The following is an 18,784-nucleotide window of genomic DNA, read 5'->3' as shown; positions in this document are numbered from 1 at the left end:
AGAGAAGAGATGATCCCAGATAATGTCCTGGGATCATTACAGTCATGAATTTATTGGTAAATTGCAGTCATGGATTGGTTGGTAAAACTCAAAGTTTCACCACACATATGTCATGGCAAAGACATATAAAAAAACGGAATGTTTGTCTACCTGCAGGGTTCAGGAGGTAAGGCACAAACAGTAAAGGAAAATAAGAGTCATTTGTGAACAGAAACAAAGTCCACGAAATGGCTATCAGAATGAGTGGCTGAGAGGGATGAAATGAGCTCACTGAGGACAAATGTCAAAATGCACAAAGTCCAGCGTGTTGGAACAATTATTTATGAGAACATTTAAATCGTGAAGTGCATGGCAGGAAACCTGAAGAAAACAGCAATGTCTCAAGGATTCGTCATTTTCCTATTCTAAAAAATAACTAGAAAAATGGGCTTATAATAAACAATTATTATGGGTGAGATAATGTGATCAAAATGTGATTCAAGTAAGAGGATATTCAAGAAAGCAGTAAGGAGGGGTTGGGGATTTGGCTCAGTGGTAGAGCGCTTGCCTAGAAAGCGCAAGGCCCTGGGTTCGGTCCTCAGCTCCAGAAGAAAAAAAAAAGCAGTAAGGAACAGAGCTGCAAGTAGCAAAAGGGAGAGAACAGAACTTGTTGCTGAGGTCTAGTACACTGGGTACATAAAGAGAAAACAGACATCCTAAATGGTGATTCAAGACACAGATGGTGGAGCTGGCTCAGTAGCCTGACTGTGAGTACAAGCCTCCAGCTCAAATTCTGTAAGTTAGACTGCAGCATCAACTGCTGTGCGACATTCCGAATATTCCTCCCAGCCTCTTTTTAAAGATCCAACTGCTAATCATTGCCAGAACCGCACTAACTGCTCAACTACTACTGGGAGCTTCTAGATTTCCAATGGTAGAGGAGTGAAGGAACATTACAGCAGAACATGAAAAATGAGTGCACTAAGTACAAGTAATTTCAGAAGTTAAAGAAAGAGAGATTGGGGCAGTAAAGGCAAATGGTAATATCAAGATTCTGAAAATAAATGAAGACCTGAGAATCTTGGGCTCCTTCAGGAGTCCAAAAGGAACAAGGAATGGGTATTGATAAAAGACAGGATGAAGGGAAGGAAACCTAGGAATATGTATTTCTCAGAATCTTCCATTTGACTCATGCTGATGGAGACAAGAGGTCCTCAGTGGTCTTACTCTGAGTGCCCCTGTACTTTGATGTCTTTTGCTAATGGAGCCCTGTTGAGCCGTGATCTTATTCCAAGTTGGAGAGTTCCCTCTCCACTCCTGCTGATGGAGGAACGGAGTTGGATAGAGCGATGATGATCTCGTACTGCCATAGGAGACTCTGTTGGACTCGGTTGGACTCTCTTGGACTCTGTCGAAGATGGCTTCAAAGCCAAGAAAGGAACAAATAATTCATTTTTGAAAAATCATTTATAACAGCAAAGGAATAAAATATGTAGAATTACTTTTCACACAAGCAAGTATAAGATCAGCATGGAGAAAATGTTTTAAAGGTTAATCCAGACATTGAAAGGAAATTAATTGTACTTTGGCTTTAGAGTTCCTGGTCAGCAATTAATCACAGACATTAAAGCATTGAAAGACCTAACCTTAGAGAGATGGAGAAGCTCCTCACAAAGATACACTTTCCATAAAAGTCACAAGAAAAAAATGTTAATCAATTTGGCAAACATTTTCAAATTACACATAGAAAAATAAACATAAATACAGATAAAACACCATTGAAAAAATAAGATTGAAAGGTTCTGGGACATACTAAACATTAAATATAAAGAATTATGTACTATATAAGAGTAATATAATACTATATTACTGTATATCATTTTATAATACCTAGATATAATCTATACGATATGCATAGTGTAATAAATACAAAGTTTAATATTGCCACGGGATAAAAAGAATCACCAATAGAATGTCCAGAAAGAAAAAAATGTTACTTATGATATTTTGATTTGGATATAAGGTATTCTGATAAAAAGTTTGTTTTTGAAGACTTGGTAACTGCCTATTAGATCCAATCCTTGAGAACTGATTGGATCTAGAGAATGTAGATGGATTTAGTCAGGGTCTGTGTATATGTCCTCAAGAGCTAAGACTTCCCTGTGCCTCTCTCTCTTTCTGTTCTGTAGATTAAGGAGGTAAGCTGCTGTGCTCTTTTGTTTTCTCCTGCCATGATGCTATCCCTCTCAACAGAACAGAGTGAGTAGGATGTGCTGAACAGGATCTCTAAAACAAAGTATAATTTTCTTTCCTTTAAACCATATTTTCTTGGATATTTGTAACAAAAGTGAAAGAGCAACACATATTGATTCAAGCTAAATAACAAAGATGTACTAGAAGTCACTGGGGGAAAAAAGCACCACCCAATAAATTGTGGTATACATATAAAGATAAAATTGCATTTCTAATACTGTATATTAAAATATCAATCATGAGAATTAAATATAGAAAATCATTAATTGAACTAAAAGATATGCTGCCCATAGAAATGGGTGCAGGGTTCTTCTCCTATGCTGTTCAAAGTAGAAATGCAAACTCTAGAAATAATAGTAAGGGCAACAATATGGGACAAAAGAAATAAATAGAATGGTAAATTGACAAGAAATGACAGCACTGAAGAAATGGCACAGAAGGCAACACATTTTAATATTTCTCCCTATGAAGAGCAAAGATTACTCAAGCCCAACTTTTGATAAAACAACACAAGGTAATATGCTCTTAGCTCCTAAAATATTCAAACTAGAAATCACACAAGAAATCTCTATGTATGAGAGGGCAATCTGGCATGATAGTTCTTAGCCAACCAATTGCGAGGATTGGTTTAGCTAATTTGGTTGGACATGTGATTAGAGCTTCTTCCCTCACCAGTCCGTGAGCATTCCCCCTGAAATTCAGTCAGTTGAGCATGACCTACTCCATAGCTTAGGCAGAGGTATGTGAGTGGCTTCCATCCCCTGCTAAAACCTCAATGCAAGATCATAAGAAAATATGAAAAATCTTCCTGCCTTCTCTTCCACATTGATCATTGAAACTTCAGGGAGGTGTTTGGTGAAGAACTGGGTGATCCAAAGCCTAAAACTTTCTCCACAATTCCAGATGTGAGTATCTATGTTAATTATCTTCTATTTCATGAGGAAGCCTTTCTGAGAACGCTTGAGTCAAGCACTGATCTAAAGGCAAAGCATTATGTCATCAGAACTCATTTTATTACTATGTTCCCTTAGCAGAGTAATAGTTGTAGGTTTTCCCCAAGCCCAAGAACTATCTAGTCTCAGGTTCTGGGGCACAATAGCAATGTCAGGAATAAGTTCTATCTCACAGAATAGACCTTAAATCCAATAAGAATGGTTGGTTACCCCCATTAAACTTTTGCCACTATTGTACCAGGTCACTTGTAGATTGCAGGGTTGATAGCTGGGTGGTATTGATTATTAACTTTTTCCTCCAGCTTGGCAGAATACCTTCTAGCCCCATGAAAGTCAGTAAGAGTGAGGTTTATAGTTGAAGAAAAGTTCATCTAGATTGAAAAACCCAGGGTTTATGGACGACTGCAAGGAAACAGTGTCTCCCAGACACTACAGGACCAATGTACATTTGAACTCACAGAGACTGTGGCAGCATGTATAAAACGTACATGGAATTAACCCAGAAGAGAGCCTCTGCACTGAGAGAGGTGAGTGGACACAGGTCCTGCTTTCAATCAAGTAGACTTTTGCAACTGATACCTGCTGTCAATGGAGTATCACTGGGTATATCAACTATATTCCAGAGCAAGGCCATGTTCAAGACAATTTGGCCAAGGCAAAATGAACTCATAGATTTTCTGTGGACTTTTTGATTTATTTTGTGGGGAGGGACTTTTGTCTTATTATTCCTTTGTTTTGATTTTCAAAACTTGTCCTGGTATAGTTTTTAAAAAGACAGAGAGAAAGAACATAAAGGTGGATGGGTAGGGACATGAAGAGGATCTTGAATAAGTTGGGAGATGAAAACAAATACAATTTATTTTTTGAAAAAAAATTTAATTAAAAAAAATAGGGAAAGTAAAATCTCTAAACAGAGATTGAAGCACAACATTGTCACAATAATCTATGAGACAAAAAAATCCTACAGAAATTGCAAGAAAAGATATATAATTGAAATAAAACACAAATACTATACACTAAAATATGAGATTAAGCTAAGCAATGCTGAGAAAATGAACAATATATTGTTGCTTATCTTACTATAAACTGCTCAATCGATAATATGACTTTTACCTCAAAAAATCAAAATAAACTCATAAAATAAAGATAAAAGCATAAAATACTGACATTAAAACAGGGAAATACCATTTAAGTTTATTGAGTCAAAATACTACTTCTTTAAAAAGAATCAGTAAAATTGATAAACATTCATGTAACAAGATGAACAATGGCAATGAAGAGGAGACTAAAATCAATGCCGCAGGAATGGAGCAGAGGAAACTACAGTGGATCCTGCCATCATTAAAAGGATAAAAGAGAATATTAATTTCTTTATGACTCCAAGATCACTTAGAAGAAACAGAATAATTCTTCAGATGACACAAACAGCCAGAACCCATCCAGAGAGAAATAAGCCTGATAAAACCATAAGATTATTAAGAAATTGCATTAGTAATATGAGTGCTCCAAAAAGGAACTCATGGTTTTATTTGTATATTTACCTAATTTAAAAAAAAACAAATTGATAACTACTCAACAATAAACATTAACAAATTAATGAGCCATACAACAACTTGGAGGAATCCCAGAGAAATTATGTTTCAAAGATCAACATTTCAGAGTAAAATGGGCAAAAAATTATGAAATGTTATTTCACAGTAGCTAGAATATAAATTGCCTATAGTAGAAAAATACATGTTCCATTTAATAATCAGAAAATTAAAATTAATTCATAATTATATATTTTACTCATTAGTCTGACAAAAATAAAGAATGCTGGCAATATTAAGTGTTGAAAAGGGTGTACAAGAGAAACAATTTTACATATAAGTTTGCAAACATGTCCAAATGTTGGAAAGAATAATACTGTCTGTTAAAATCCTTATCCTACTTCTACACCTAGGTTAATTTCCTATCAAAACTCTTCTATGATGTCCAGTGAGATGTACAAAATAATATTTATGGTAAGTTTTAGTCATTAGGTTATGATGTGGAGTCAGCCTGAATATTATGAATCATAAAACAGAGAAATAATGTAAACTGAATTACAGCCATGTTTATCAGGGAAAAGTAACAGAAACAAAACAACAAAATAAAAAGACAAGTTACAAGAAATATAAGTCATCTATAACTCACAATTTTATACCTGTTTCATCTCTATATTACACTCAAATGCATAATATAAATGTTAACTAACATGCTCTTATTATATTTAATGTGTAAATCCATGATTTTCATGAATTTGTATTTTGAAAGAATAATGTACTTTACAGTTGCTATTGAGGATTTTTTCTTGCTATTTTTTCTTATTTATTTATTTATTCATTTATTTATTTATTTAGGCTTTTTGAGAAGATCTTGTTGTGTAAACCAAGGTACTCATGATCTTTTTTGATCCTCCTATTTCAGGCTCCAAAGTGCGGAGACTACAGCTTTATACTGCCATGCCTACTGGTTGATATTTCCACAGTGACTAAGTCCTGAACATCTCTCCACCACAAGCTCATTTTTGTGGATTTTGCATGATCCACAATTATACATTTATAACTCAAAATAAATAGTTAAGTTTAAACCTGAGAATGATCACACTTTCTTACTTGCTTATATTGTGATTCACATTTAGTCTCAGTACATAAACATAATATATTTAGCATAATATAACTTGTATTTATTTAATTTTCTATCCAAGAAATAATTATAAACAAGTTGACTTAATCCTTATCAATTTGCTACAGCATATTATGAATAAATATTGTGTTAATTTTATTCCTTGGGAATTTATAAATGCATTATTTCAACTGCTGAAGACATTCCACATGGTTTTCTAATCATTAGTATGAAAATTCTCACTTGGACCTCATCACAGACTTTGTAATGATTTCCATGTTTTCAAACTCTGAAACAATGAAAACTAATTTCTTACTAACTTTACATATTCAAAATATGATGAGCACACATTACAAAACAATGTATACAATTGCTGGAAGAATGCCAACTAAATATTTAGCTAATGCCATAGTAACAAGTAATAAGATTACATCCGCACGTAAGAGCTCCATACTGTACTAACATTGACTACAACAGTGTAAAAAGGACAGCTGTGCCTGCTTCCAGACCCCACAACCCTGCCCCTCTCCTAGGAGGCCTCCTCTAACCAGGGTCATAGGTGAGAACTCCCCAATACCCAGGCCAGTCGGGACACTCATAGAGCCCAGCAGACATGGGATCTGCCCCACCGTGCCACAGCCCCATCACCCTTTGTTCTGTACCTACACCTACAACCATGGCAGATCAAAGTGCCCGCTCCCCCACCTCATATCCTTGTCTGTCTTCCAGAAGGGCTGCTCTAACTAGGGACACGGGAAGCCTGCTCTAACCAGAGATGGCATTGTCTGCCTCCCAGGAGGCTCTAACCTAGAACACACAGCTTCACCTGCCTCCGAAGAAAGATACCTGTTTGAATCGAAAAGAAAAGAAAAACAAAACAAAACAAGGCAGTTAACACCAAAGACAACCAGATGGCAAAAGGTAAACAAAATAACATTGTCAACAGAAGCCAATGCAATTTGACACCATCTGAACCTAGCTCTTTTACCACAGCAAGTCCTGGATACCTGAAGAGCAAATTATGTCCTTAAATCCCATCTTATGGAGATGATAGAGGCCTTTAAAGAGGATATAAATAACTACATTAAAGAAACACAGAAGAAACAGGTAAACAGAGAGAAACCCTTAAAGAGGAAACAATTAAATCCCTTAAAGAAACAGGAAAATAAAATCAAACAGGTGAAGAAATTGAACAAAAGAGTCCAAGACTTAAAAACAGAAATAGAAGCAATAAAGAAATCAAAAATAGAGGCAACCTTGCAGATGGAAAACCTAGGGAAGAAAACAGGAACTACAGGTGCAAACATTACTAAAAGAATACAAGAGATGGAAAAGAAAATCTCAAGCATAGAAGATACTGTAGCAGATATTGATACGTCAGTCAAAGAAAATTCCAAGTGTAAAAAGTACCTAACCCAAAACATCCAGGAAATTTAGGACACAATGTATGTAAAGACCAAACCTAATACTGATAGAAATAGAGGAGGGTAAAAATTCCTAGTTCAAAGCCAGAAAACATGTTCAATAAAATCATAGAAAAAACTGCCCTAACAAAGAGAAAGAGATAGCCATAAATGTATAAGAAGTATACAAAACAACAAATAGATTGGACCAGAGAAGAAAACCCCCTATCACATAATACTCAAAACACTAAATGCACAGAACAAAGAAAGAATATTAATTGCTATAAGGGGAAAAGATCAAGTAACATATAAAGGCAAACCTATCAGAATCTCATATGGCTTCTCAACAGAGACTCTAAAATCCAGGAGATCTTGGACAGGTGTCCTGCAGACCCTAAGAGACCACAAATGATAACCCAAACTAGTATACATGGCAAAACCTTGTTACCATAGATGGAGAAACTAAGATATTCCTTGACAAAACAAAATTTAAACAATATCTTTCTGCTAATCCAGCTCTACAGAGGATAACTAGAAGGAAAATTCCAAAACAAGAAGGGAACTGTACCCATGAAAACACAGGAAAATTAATCATCTAACAACAAATTCAAAAAGAAAACCACACACACACACACACACACACACACACACACACACACACACCATGCCGTCTCCAAGGGTGGGGGTACAGGAACTAACAACCATTGCTCATTAATATCTGTCAACATCAATGGACCCAATTATCCAATATAAAGACACATGGTAACACTTAAACAAGATCCATCATTCTGCTGCATACAAGAAACATACCTCAGCAACAAAGATAGACACTACCTCCGCATAAAGGGCTACAAAAAAAGTTTCCAAGCAAACAGTACCAAGGAACAAGCTGGAATAGCCATTCTAATATCGAATTAAGTAGACATTCAACCAAAATTGATTAAAAGAGAAGGAAAAGGACACTTTATATTCATCAAAGGAAAAATATCCACCAAGATGAAGTCTCAATTCTGAACATCTATTTCCCAAGTGCAACAGCACCCAAATTCATAAAAAATAAAAAAAACAAACAAACTGTACTAAAGCTCAAAACACACATTAAACCCCACACAATAGTGGGAGGCTTCAATACTCCATTCTCACCAAAGGAGAGGTCACTGAAAAAGAAACTAAACAGAGACCCAATGAAACTAATAGAAGATAAGAAACAAATGGATTTAACAAATATCTACAGAACATTTCACCCCAAAACAAAAGGACATACCTTCTTCTCAGCACTTCCCAGAACCTTCTCCAAAATTGACCCTATAATTGGTCACAAAACAAACCTAAACAGATACAAGAAGATTGAAATAATCTGATGCATCCTATCAGATCACCATGTTCTAAAGCTGGTCTTCAACAACAAACAAAAACAACAGAAGTCCCACATACTCATGGAAACTGAACAATTCTCTATTCAATAACAACTTGGTCAGGGAAGAAATAAAGGAAGAAATTAAAGACTTTTTTAGAAATTAATGAAAATGAAGGTACAAAATACCCAAATTCATGGGACACAATGAAAGCAATGATAAGAGGAAAATTCATAGCGTTAAGGGCTTTCAGAAAGACATTTGAGAGATCCTACACTAGAAACTTAACAGCATACCTGAAAGTTCTAGAAATAAAAGAAGCAAAAGAAGGAGTAGATGGCAAGAGATAGTCAAAGTCGGAGCAAAATAATTGATCATATTTCATAGTATACATATGTGGAACTTCAAAAATAAAACAATTTTAATTGTCATTTATGATACCTCAGTAAATAATGTTTCCTATAGAAATGTTATCATTGCTTGAGTACAAATTCTCTTCTTTTTTTCTTTTTTCTTTTTCTTCTTTTTTTTCAGAGCTGGGGACCGAACCCAGGGCCTTGCGCTTGCTAGGTAAGCGCTCTACCACTGAGCTAAATCGCCAACCCTGAGTACAAATTCTCTTGAAGAAACTGTGCTAAAGAAGAGGATATATATATATATATATATATATATATATATATATACTTTAAATACTGACAAAACTTTACAGTGAGTATCTTATTCTTTGCACTTAAGAGAGATAGATACATAGAAGTTAACTAATATCCATGTTTATACAGGTAACAAGTGGAAGATTTGAGCTTCAATGCATAGATCAAAGTCCTTCACACTGCTGAACACCCTCCGCCAACGTGTACGCTGGCAAATGCTAGTAGAAGCTGCCCTGAAGGACTGACTTACAAGAGGAAAAGCTGTAAAAGAACTAAATGAAGCCTTTAAATAACAGCACTTGGATCCCTTGAGAAAATATTGCACATCATTTTTAATATACAAAGGAGTTAGAATAAACCTATAAAATGAAAACTCATCCACAGCTTATTAGAGCATTATATTGTTTATATCCATGGTATAAGCTAAGTTTTTTAGAAGCTATTTTTGTACGAGCTACTGGTTAATAAAATACGATTAACAATTAAGTTAAATTTGGTGACTGAAGCTATTATGTATTGTTACATTACTGCTTTAGTTACATATTTTGTTGTACTCTAATGAATATAATACATTAAGTTTTTAAGTAAGGTCCATGCAAAATATTGTGTAATTTCTACATTATTTTTAAATATTACTGGCTCATAAAAGCAGTTTAGTGACAGAATAGGAGACATCTAGAAGAAGACTTGACACATTTCTTTGCCAACAGACAACCTGGATCACTACTGATTCATTTCACAGCACAATTGGAAATCCAAATTTTGTATTATGATGATGGCAGGATTACAACTGCAGAAGCACGATCAGTTTATTCCCATAGGTGTGAGTTCCCAAGTATTATATGGCAAAATCTAAGGAAAAACAGCATCTATACACAGCTCTGTCCTGTTTGCCACAAGTAAAGGATTTGTCACTGTCTCTTAGGAAACTGTTTAGCTGTTCCCAAGGTACCGTCATACTGTTCTGAAAACCATGGAGAGACACTGCCAAAAAGACATCAGAATCCTACCATCCTTGCCCACACAGTGTTCGAATACACCATCCTCAAAATCTGAGCATGTTCATCTGTGGAGAGCATCCCATTGCTGTCCTCATTGTACTTGCAGAAGACACCTGTGCTGGCCTTCCACACACCTATGAACTCACAAGAGTCTATTCTATCAAGCATGCAACGACTGACTGGATAGACTGAATTAAATGAGTCTGGGCCATCAGCTAGTGCTTGCTGAAGACATTTGTGCAGTATTGCTCAGGTCCTGTTTATCATCACACTGGAAGGTAATCCATAATGAGCAATCTTTTTATAAACAATTACTGAGCATTTTTATGAGATTTATTATTATAATTGATTATAAATGATATGTGTTCTTCCTGAGCAAATTTTAGTACATTTTTGCTACAACGCTGAATATTTTTAAAAAATTTAAATATTAAGATGGTTTATGTTTTAACTTTTAATATTTGACCTTTTAAAATATAAACATGACTGCCCTCCAAGAGTCCCAACAAGCAGCTGAAAGAGTCAGATGCAGATACTTAAACCCAATCAATGGGCAGAAACTGGAGACCGCTGTGGGTGGATTAGGGAAAAACTTGAGGAAGCTGAGGAGTAGGGTGACCCCATAGGAAGACCAGCAGTCTCAACTAACTTGACCCCTGAGATCTCTCAGACACTGAGCCAGCAACAGGGCAGCACACACCAGCTGATATGAGGCACTAGACACATAAACAGCAGAGGACTGCCTGGTCTGGCCTCAGTGAGAGAAGATGCACCTAACCGTGGAGAGACTTGAGGCCCCAGGGAGTGGGGAGGCCTGGCAGGGTGGGTGTAGGGTTGAGGACATCCTCTTGGAGACAGGGGAGGAGAAATGGAATGAGGAACACTGGGAGAGTGAACTAGGAGGGAGATAAAGACCAGACTGTAAAAAAGATAAAAGAATAATAATTAAAAGTTTTAAAAACAAAATATAAACTATTTACACTTTCATTATAAAACTGTTTAAGCATCCATTTATCTTCTACCCATGCATTCTCCCCAGTGTAGCCTTTGTTTCAATCCATCTGGATAAGAAACATCTAATTTTTATAAAATTTTAATTGAAGTAAAATTTAAATCACATAAAATAATTCAAATTAAGAAAAGAGTTCAGAGGCAGAAAAATATTCATATCATTGAAAGAATATATTTGGCAGCTGGTAAATAACCCAATTAGTTCATGACCTGTGGGATAAGTATTTGTGTGGAGGGAAATGTCAAGGGGTAACCTCTAAAACTGTTCTTTTCCTGATCAAGAAAAATACAACACCCTGGGAAGGTTGCCAGGAGCTGGCAGAAATTAAATATAGGGTGAAAATATGGCAGTATCCATGATATTTCCACAAAATTCCCTTGTCTAATCTCTATGGGGAGAAAAAAAGAGCAATCCTCAAGTCTAACGGGAAACTACTAAAATTCCACAACACAGCAGGCTACACTGCCGATGTTCTGTTTGATGTATTGCTACAACTGTAGATGAACATGTCAAGGGATAAACAGTGCAGAGCCAATGAACTGGCAAGTATCTGCTTGAGACTCATGAGCATGTATGGCCTCTCCAAGGAGACAGGAAAGCATTTATGGTCTCCTCCATGAGACACTCAAGCACATGGTCTCTCCCATAAGAAACTTGATCATATATGGTCTCTACCAGGAGACAGGGGAGCATGTATGGTCTCTCCAAAGAGATACTCAAAGACATATGGTCTCTCCCAGATGGACAGTCTCACTTCTGAATTTAAAACCAGTCTGTAGGAAATTTTACTAGCTGGAAACATCACAGGACATCAGTAATCATTATTTTAGGATGGATAAATAAAACATTGGATGACATTTTATAAACACTGGATTTTGTGATAAATATACCAAAGAGGTGATTTGTGAAAAGAGTTCAATGGCCCCTGGGCTGTAGTGCTGACTGCCTATAGATGATCTTAAGGATACACAGAGTTTTGGAACCTCTTGGAAATTTAAGAAAACATAGCTTAGAACATTAACCCATTGCTGCCTCTCTGTAACTTTATACCTGTTCGGGAGTAGAAATCACAAGACATGGTGATCCGTGTTAATTTTACATATATCCATTAAGATTAAAACCCTTTCAAAAACTAAACTACTCATCTACCCCCACAGACCTTCTGATTCATTTTGCACTGCAATATGAAAATCTCAGAAAACAAAGGAATGTGAAGTTAAAAGCAAAATCCTTTGGACTTATCAAGAGAGGAGAGACATCACCTAGGGACGGTGCTTCATGTAGTATCTTTAACTGGAGCAAATCAAGACAATGCCTAATAGTTTATTGTCACTGACTTCCTGGATGCTTTTCCCTCATTCCGTGGATAAAGATAATCATGGAATATTTTCCTTCACTTAAGAAAGTACTAAATTCCTTTGTCTCAGGCCAATGTATACTCCCTCAGGCACTTTCAAAGTATACTAGTCCTGGGGCTGAAGAGATCCTAGTATTAGGGAAGAACCTGTGAGACAAGTATAAGGACTTGATTTGGATCCCTGGATTTCATGTAAAAGGCCAAGCATGGCCATCCAGGCTCCTGCAACCCCAATGCCATAGTGGCCAGAAACAGAGGGCTGGGTTTATATAGCTTGTTGGCTACAATAAGAGCTCCAAGTTTAGTGAGAAACCCTGGCTCAACTAAATAAAGTTGAAAGTGGTAAAGCGAGACACCATATGTTCTACTCTGGCATTAAATGACTGGCTGTGTGTGTGTGTGTGTTTGTGTGTGTGTGTTTGTGTGTGTGTGTGTGTGTGTGTTGGCATATATGCAAATATTTGCAACTTCAATGAATCAGTCACAGGAAGAGCTAATCTTTTTTGATTGACAATACAGTGACCCAGTTCTGTTTACTAGTAAGATTTCAGGAACTATGCACACATTCCTTGGCTATTTTTTCTAGAGTTTCATACTTACTATACATACTTGAAATATACATGTTTGTTCATTAATAAAATATATATATGATTCCTTTACTTATGAAGTCTTACTATAATATAATAGTTACATTGGAAGCAGTATACCTTGGCATCCCTAAAAATAAAGTAAAAAAAAAATCAATGTACATGTTTACAGGAACTGAAGAAATCAAGGCTTCCTTCCATAAAGTGTTTAAAAACATAGAATCTTGTTATATTTCATGTCCCTACCTAACGTTTGGCTATGGAGTACTAAAAGCTTGATCATGTATAGTCTGTAATTGCAACCACTGTTGCAAGTTCATTATGTGTGTAGGGTGCTAGAAGAATTCAAACATTTTCAAAGTTCCTTACTTATTCTCATGGAATTCCAGAAACATGTTTTTGACTTAAGTATGTATATTGTAGAAAACAAACATATGGCCATGATCTAACACCCATGGAATTAGCACTAAGCTTTCAATAAGTAGAAGAGTATCTTATTGAAATCACAGAAAGACATACATGGTATGCACTCATTGATAAGTGGCTATTAGCCCAAATGCTTGAATTACCCTAGATCCCTAGAACAAACGAAACTCAAGACGGATGATCAAAATGTGAATGCTTCACTCCTTCTTTAAATGAGGAAAAAGATTACCCTTGGCAGGGAAGGGAGAGGCAAAGATTAAAACAGAGACTGAAGGAACACCCATTCAGAGCCTGCCCCACATGTGGCCCATACATATACAGCCACCCAATTGGACAAGATGGATGAAGCAAAGAAGTGCAGACCGACAGGAGCCGGATGTAGATCGCTCCTGAGAGACACAGCCAGAATACAGCAAATATAGAGGCGAATGCCAGCAGCAAACCACTGAACTGAGAATAGGTCCCCTATTGAAGGAATCAGAGAAAGAACTGGAAGAGCTTGAAGGGGCTCGAGACCCCAAAAGTACAACAATGCCAAGCAACCAGAGCTTCCAGGGACTAAGCCACTACCTAAAGACTATACATGGACTGACCCTGGACTCTGACCCCATAGGTAGCAATGAATATCCTAGTAAGAGCACCAGTGGAAGGGGAAGCCCTGGGTCCTGCTAAGACTGAACCCCCAGTGAACTAGTCTATGGGGGGAGGGCGGCAATGGGGGGAGGGTTGGGAGGGGAACACCCATAAGGAAGGGGAGGGGGGAGGGGGATGTTTGCCCGGAAACCGGGAAAGGGAATAACACTCGAAATGTATATAAGAAATACTCAAGTTAATAAAAAAAAAAAAAAAGAAAGTTAAATTGTTACATTTATTTAAGATCAATAGCCTCAAACATTCATCTCACAATCATGAAAATAAATGGTCCTCAGAAACAGAAGCACTTGTTTACTTTGCTCGTTGTCATTTTTAACACTGGATTCCATGGGATTTCCTCCCAGTAGTACAATGATGTCATCTACAAAGATGCATGAGTTGAGAGAGAAAAATGTTCCTATCCTGACAGAAAGGAAAGATGCCAACAAACTGAATATTATGTTTGCTATCTGTGAGTCATCTGTTTCTCTTCTACTTTCCTCTCAGTTACTAAGGGAAAACTGAGTTGCTGTTAGGGAAAACCTGAGACATGTCTTAGAACTCCCATATTAAAACATGAATGCCGCAGGTAAATTACAGCAGCTCAGAATAGCAGAAACACCAGTGACAGCCACTCAGGCTGAAGCTAGCCCAGCAGTAATGAACCCGGATAAGCCAAGGCACCAACTCAGCAGAGACAAGCAGCAACTGGGCACTCAAAGAAGGGAGATGGAAACCAGTCACACTTCACCACATGGAAGATGGACTGTAAGCTAAGGTGATTTTAACTATGTGTTAAACAAAAGCAATTAAAACCTCTCCCCTATCACTATTGGTCAGCAATTCTTTCACATGTAACCAAAATCTTTCACATTTAAACATTTGGCTTCCATGCTTACACATCCACCTTGACAGCTTTACCATGTCTAGTAGGGACACTCCAATCCCTACCAGATGACCCCATCTTCCAGAGTCTAGTAACACTTGTTCAATGACTGTACCTCCAAGGCAAAGACGGTGGCAGTATCTTATGTCACCTTGCTCTTGGTTGTTTCTCTCAACTCTGACAACTTAGCTTTTCTGCTATCAGAGTAATAAGCTCCTTTTAAAGGTATTTTGTTTAAAAGGCGCAAACTAATTCTATCTTCTGAATGAAATTCTGATTTCTTTTCTTACTTGGCCTGAGTGAAGATGCAAAATGTAAGATTCATGAAACAACTATTTGAAAATTCTCTTCTCTCTTCCCTTCCCTTCCCTTCCCTTCCCTTCTCTTCCCTTCCCTTCCCTTCCCTTCCCTTCCCTTCTCTTCTCTTCTCTTCTCTTCTCTTCCCCTCCCCCCTCTCTTTCTCCTCATACAGAAGTTACATGAGGGTGCTTTACCATATACAGACCCAACTGCCCATGAAAGGAATGAACAGCCTGCTCTTCGGGGTGGTGTACATACAGACATTGGAACTAGAAAGACAACCAAAAGCAACACTGGAATCCTCCTCTGAAGACCCAGCACCTTACTATATGTGAATTTACAGTGAAATAAGAGGAAAACCAGCGTCAGTAAATATGCTGTCACATTCCAACCTCTGCTCTCCACAGTTGCCCTGTGTATATAGTCAGGTCAATGCAGCACCCTGCTCATCCTTGCTGTAGGCTTTGCTTTCATGTCCTCGACAGACCTGTCTCTTATCCAGTAATAAAGAGCTCATAGCCATTGCCCACATCTATCACCTTGGACAATACTCTTCTCTTTTAGGAGTTTTGATTAGTATACAGAAATAAGTTCCTTTAATGATGAACTGTGGACAGCTTAATAAACTAATCTAAAGTATTTATATACATCTAAAAAATCACTAATTTAAGAAAAAATAATAAAATAAAATAAAAACTAAAGATGAGGAAATATTATGAAGGAAATGAAAAAGAAGATCAGCATTTAAAGGCAAAATTAGTCTTTGAGGAGTGTGCTGGCTAGTTTTATGTTAACTTGGCACAAGCTAGACGTATTTGGGAAAAGGGACTCTCAAATGAGAAAGTGTCTCTCTGAGCTTTAGGTAAGCCTTCAATACATTTTCATAATTAATGATATACGTAGAAAGACTCAGCCATAGTGGCCGCTCTTGAGCTAGTTTTCTTGGCTGAGCAATGCACAAGGAAAAATCCAATAAGGAGCCATGGACTCTGCATCAGCTCTAGCCTCGAGGCTCATTCCGTTTGAATTCCTGCCCTGAATTCCCTCAGTGATGAGCAGTGATGTGGAAACATAAGCCAACTTTGCTCCCCAACTTTCTTATGTTCATGGTGCTTCATTACTGCAATAGTAACCCTAAGACAAGGAGATTCAAGTAATATTACATCAATTGGCATATTACTACGCTTCTAAGAAAAAGGAGTCAATGGTGAATCAAAAATAAATCTAGGAAATTAATAATGGAGTTTTTAAAATAAAAACAAATTCAGGGGGTTATCATGATAAATGGATGATTCCCCCAGTAGAGAACCAAAGGTAATGTTGGAATGATATATCAAAATGGAAATCAAATAGATGAGGTTTATGAAACACTATTTTGAGATGGTAAACTATACATCTTACCAGATTTAAAAGTGGAAAGAAGGGATACAAATGAGCGATAAAATGAAATGTAACTCTTTTTAAAAAAGAAAAATATCTAAAGAGATAGAAAAAAATCTAGAGACATTAAATTAGAAGTTTCCCAAAAACATATATTGTAGCAAGCTACATTAGTATTTTTCCTTATGGCTTTTTAGAAAGAACACTATATTTTGCTTTCTAGAAGAGGTATCAGGCTATTGGAAAATGTAAATGACTTACCAAAAGGAGTTGATTCTTTTAAACTTTTCATAAATATCAAAGACAAAAGAAATTAGAGAACATGGGAATGGAGGATACTAGGAACCTCTCTAAGCACAGCTCTCATGTAAGGGCTGTTCCTCTAGGACTTGGGAATGAACCATACTCAAATCTTACTATGCACACTATGGACAAAAGTCAGCGTGTCTCATGCCTGCTGTCCATATCTGTAAAGTGCAGTGTGGAATGATTCCTTACCTGCAATCTATAACATCAAGATGAAAATCCTGGATATGGAGAGTGAAATTAAGCATCACTCTTACCTATGGAAACTTGATTGTCATGCCAGGAGTTGTTTGTAGCAGGGAGCAAAGATCATGGCCCGACATGGAAAATGGTACAAGAAAGAAAGAGCTGAGCTGCAGCTTAAGAGAAACATGGAAACACAGGCCAGCAGGCAGTGTTGTGACAGGACACAGATCTCAGAGAGGTTTGTAGATGAGTATGAAGGTTTCATAATGGAGGTAACCTGACTTCAGTATCTGGCAGGTCCAAATAACTCTGAGACACCACAAAATTGTTCAAGTCAAAACATAACTTCTCTCTTCCTCTCAAAACCTTTTCTTCTTCCAACTTCAAAGGTACAAACAGAACAGCAAAGAGGAGTACATATCACTCTCCCCACTATCTCTGTATCCTGGAACTTGGCAGGTCTTGGCAGAAACAGAGGAGGTTTAACTCTACATCAAACACAGAGCTTTAGCGTCACATAAAACTGGACGCTCAGCTTTAAAATTCTAATCCGAGGCTGCTCCTCATACCTCAGATCTCAGACTTGACTAATTAGTCTCACAAAGCCAGGAATAAGTTTTCATCTAGGAATATGAAATAATGACTCCACTAATCTGCCTTAAAGTTCCTCAAATCATATAAACAGGGCTGTTCTATGAGCAAATGTGACTGTCATACTTTTTCAAAATATTGGGGCTGGGGATTTAGCTCAGTGGTAGAGCGCTTACCTAGGAAGCGCAAGGCCCTGGGTTCGGTCCCCAGCTCCGAAAAAAAGAACCAAAAAAAAATATTGGCACATTAGTATATAGCAGCACATACAACACTGGTTATTTTCACACACAATGAGAATCACTCCAAAACCAAAGAGCAGGAGCATCTAAGAGAGCAAGGCGCTTCCCTCAAGATGCATAAGAGGAATTGATTTAAATTGATAAACTATTATTAACTGAATATTAATACAAGACAAAATGAGACTATTTCAGGTGTGTAAATATTGAGATGATTTATCTCCATAGAATCATTTGAAAATTACTCTAGGAGGTACTTCAGGAAAACAAAACAGGCAGCCCAATAGAGCAGCGTGGAAACTAAGAAAAGCAGCTAAGTGTGAGCTAATGAAGCACTAAAGAGTGACTTGCATTTAAAAATGTATTTCTAGGCCCATTTACTACTGCATAACTTTATTCAAAACAGCTGAATCTGTAAGAAATCATATTTACATATAATAGATTTAAATTGTGTTTTATTAAATTTACCTACTAATTTACAGAAAATAGAATTAGCACTATAAAACAAACACAGGCACTACCAATTATGAGGATATGCATACTAATAATATGTAGTTGAGTGAAATGCCGTAAATGTATCTTTCTTTCTATAACAGAGTTGATAAGTGCCATTTAAATGAATGAAACAAAGACACTCTGATGTT

The 18,784-nt window shown here is 36.9% G+C and overlaps 1 protein-coding gene across 2 annotated transcripts in view; it reads right to left on the bottom strand.

Moving 5' to 3' along the window:
• Spag16 (sperm associated antigen 16) overlaps positions 1 to 18,784 on the bottom strand; it is a 906,763-nt gene that overhangs the window by 814,741 nt on the left and 73,238 nt on the right.

The sequence above is a fragment of the Rattus norvegicus genome, chromosome 9, assembly GCF_021556685.1.
Source record: "Rattus norvegicus strain SHRSP/BbbUtx chromosome 9, alternate assembly SHRSP_T2T, whole genome shotgun sequence".
NCBI classification, from domain to species: Eukaryota; Metazoa; Chordata; class Mammalia; order Rodentia; family Muridae; genus Rattus; species Rattus norvegicus.
Note: the sequence above shows the minus strand (reverse complement) of the source record. Positions and strands in the feature narration are given on the sequence as shown.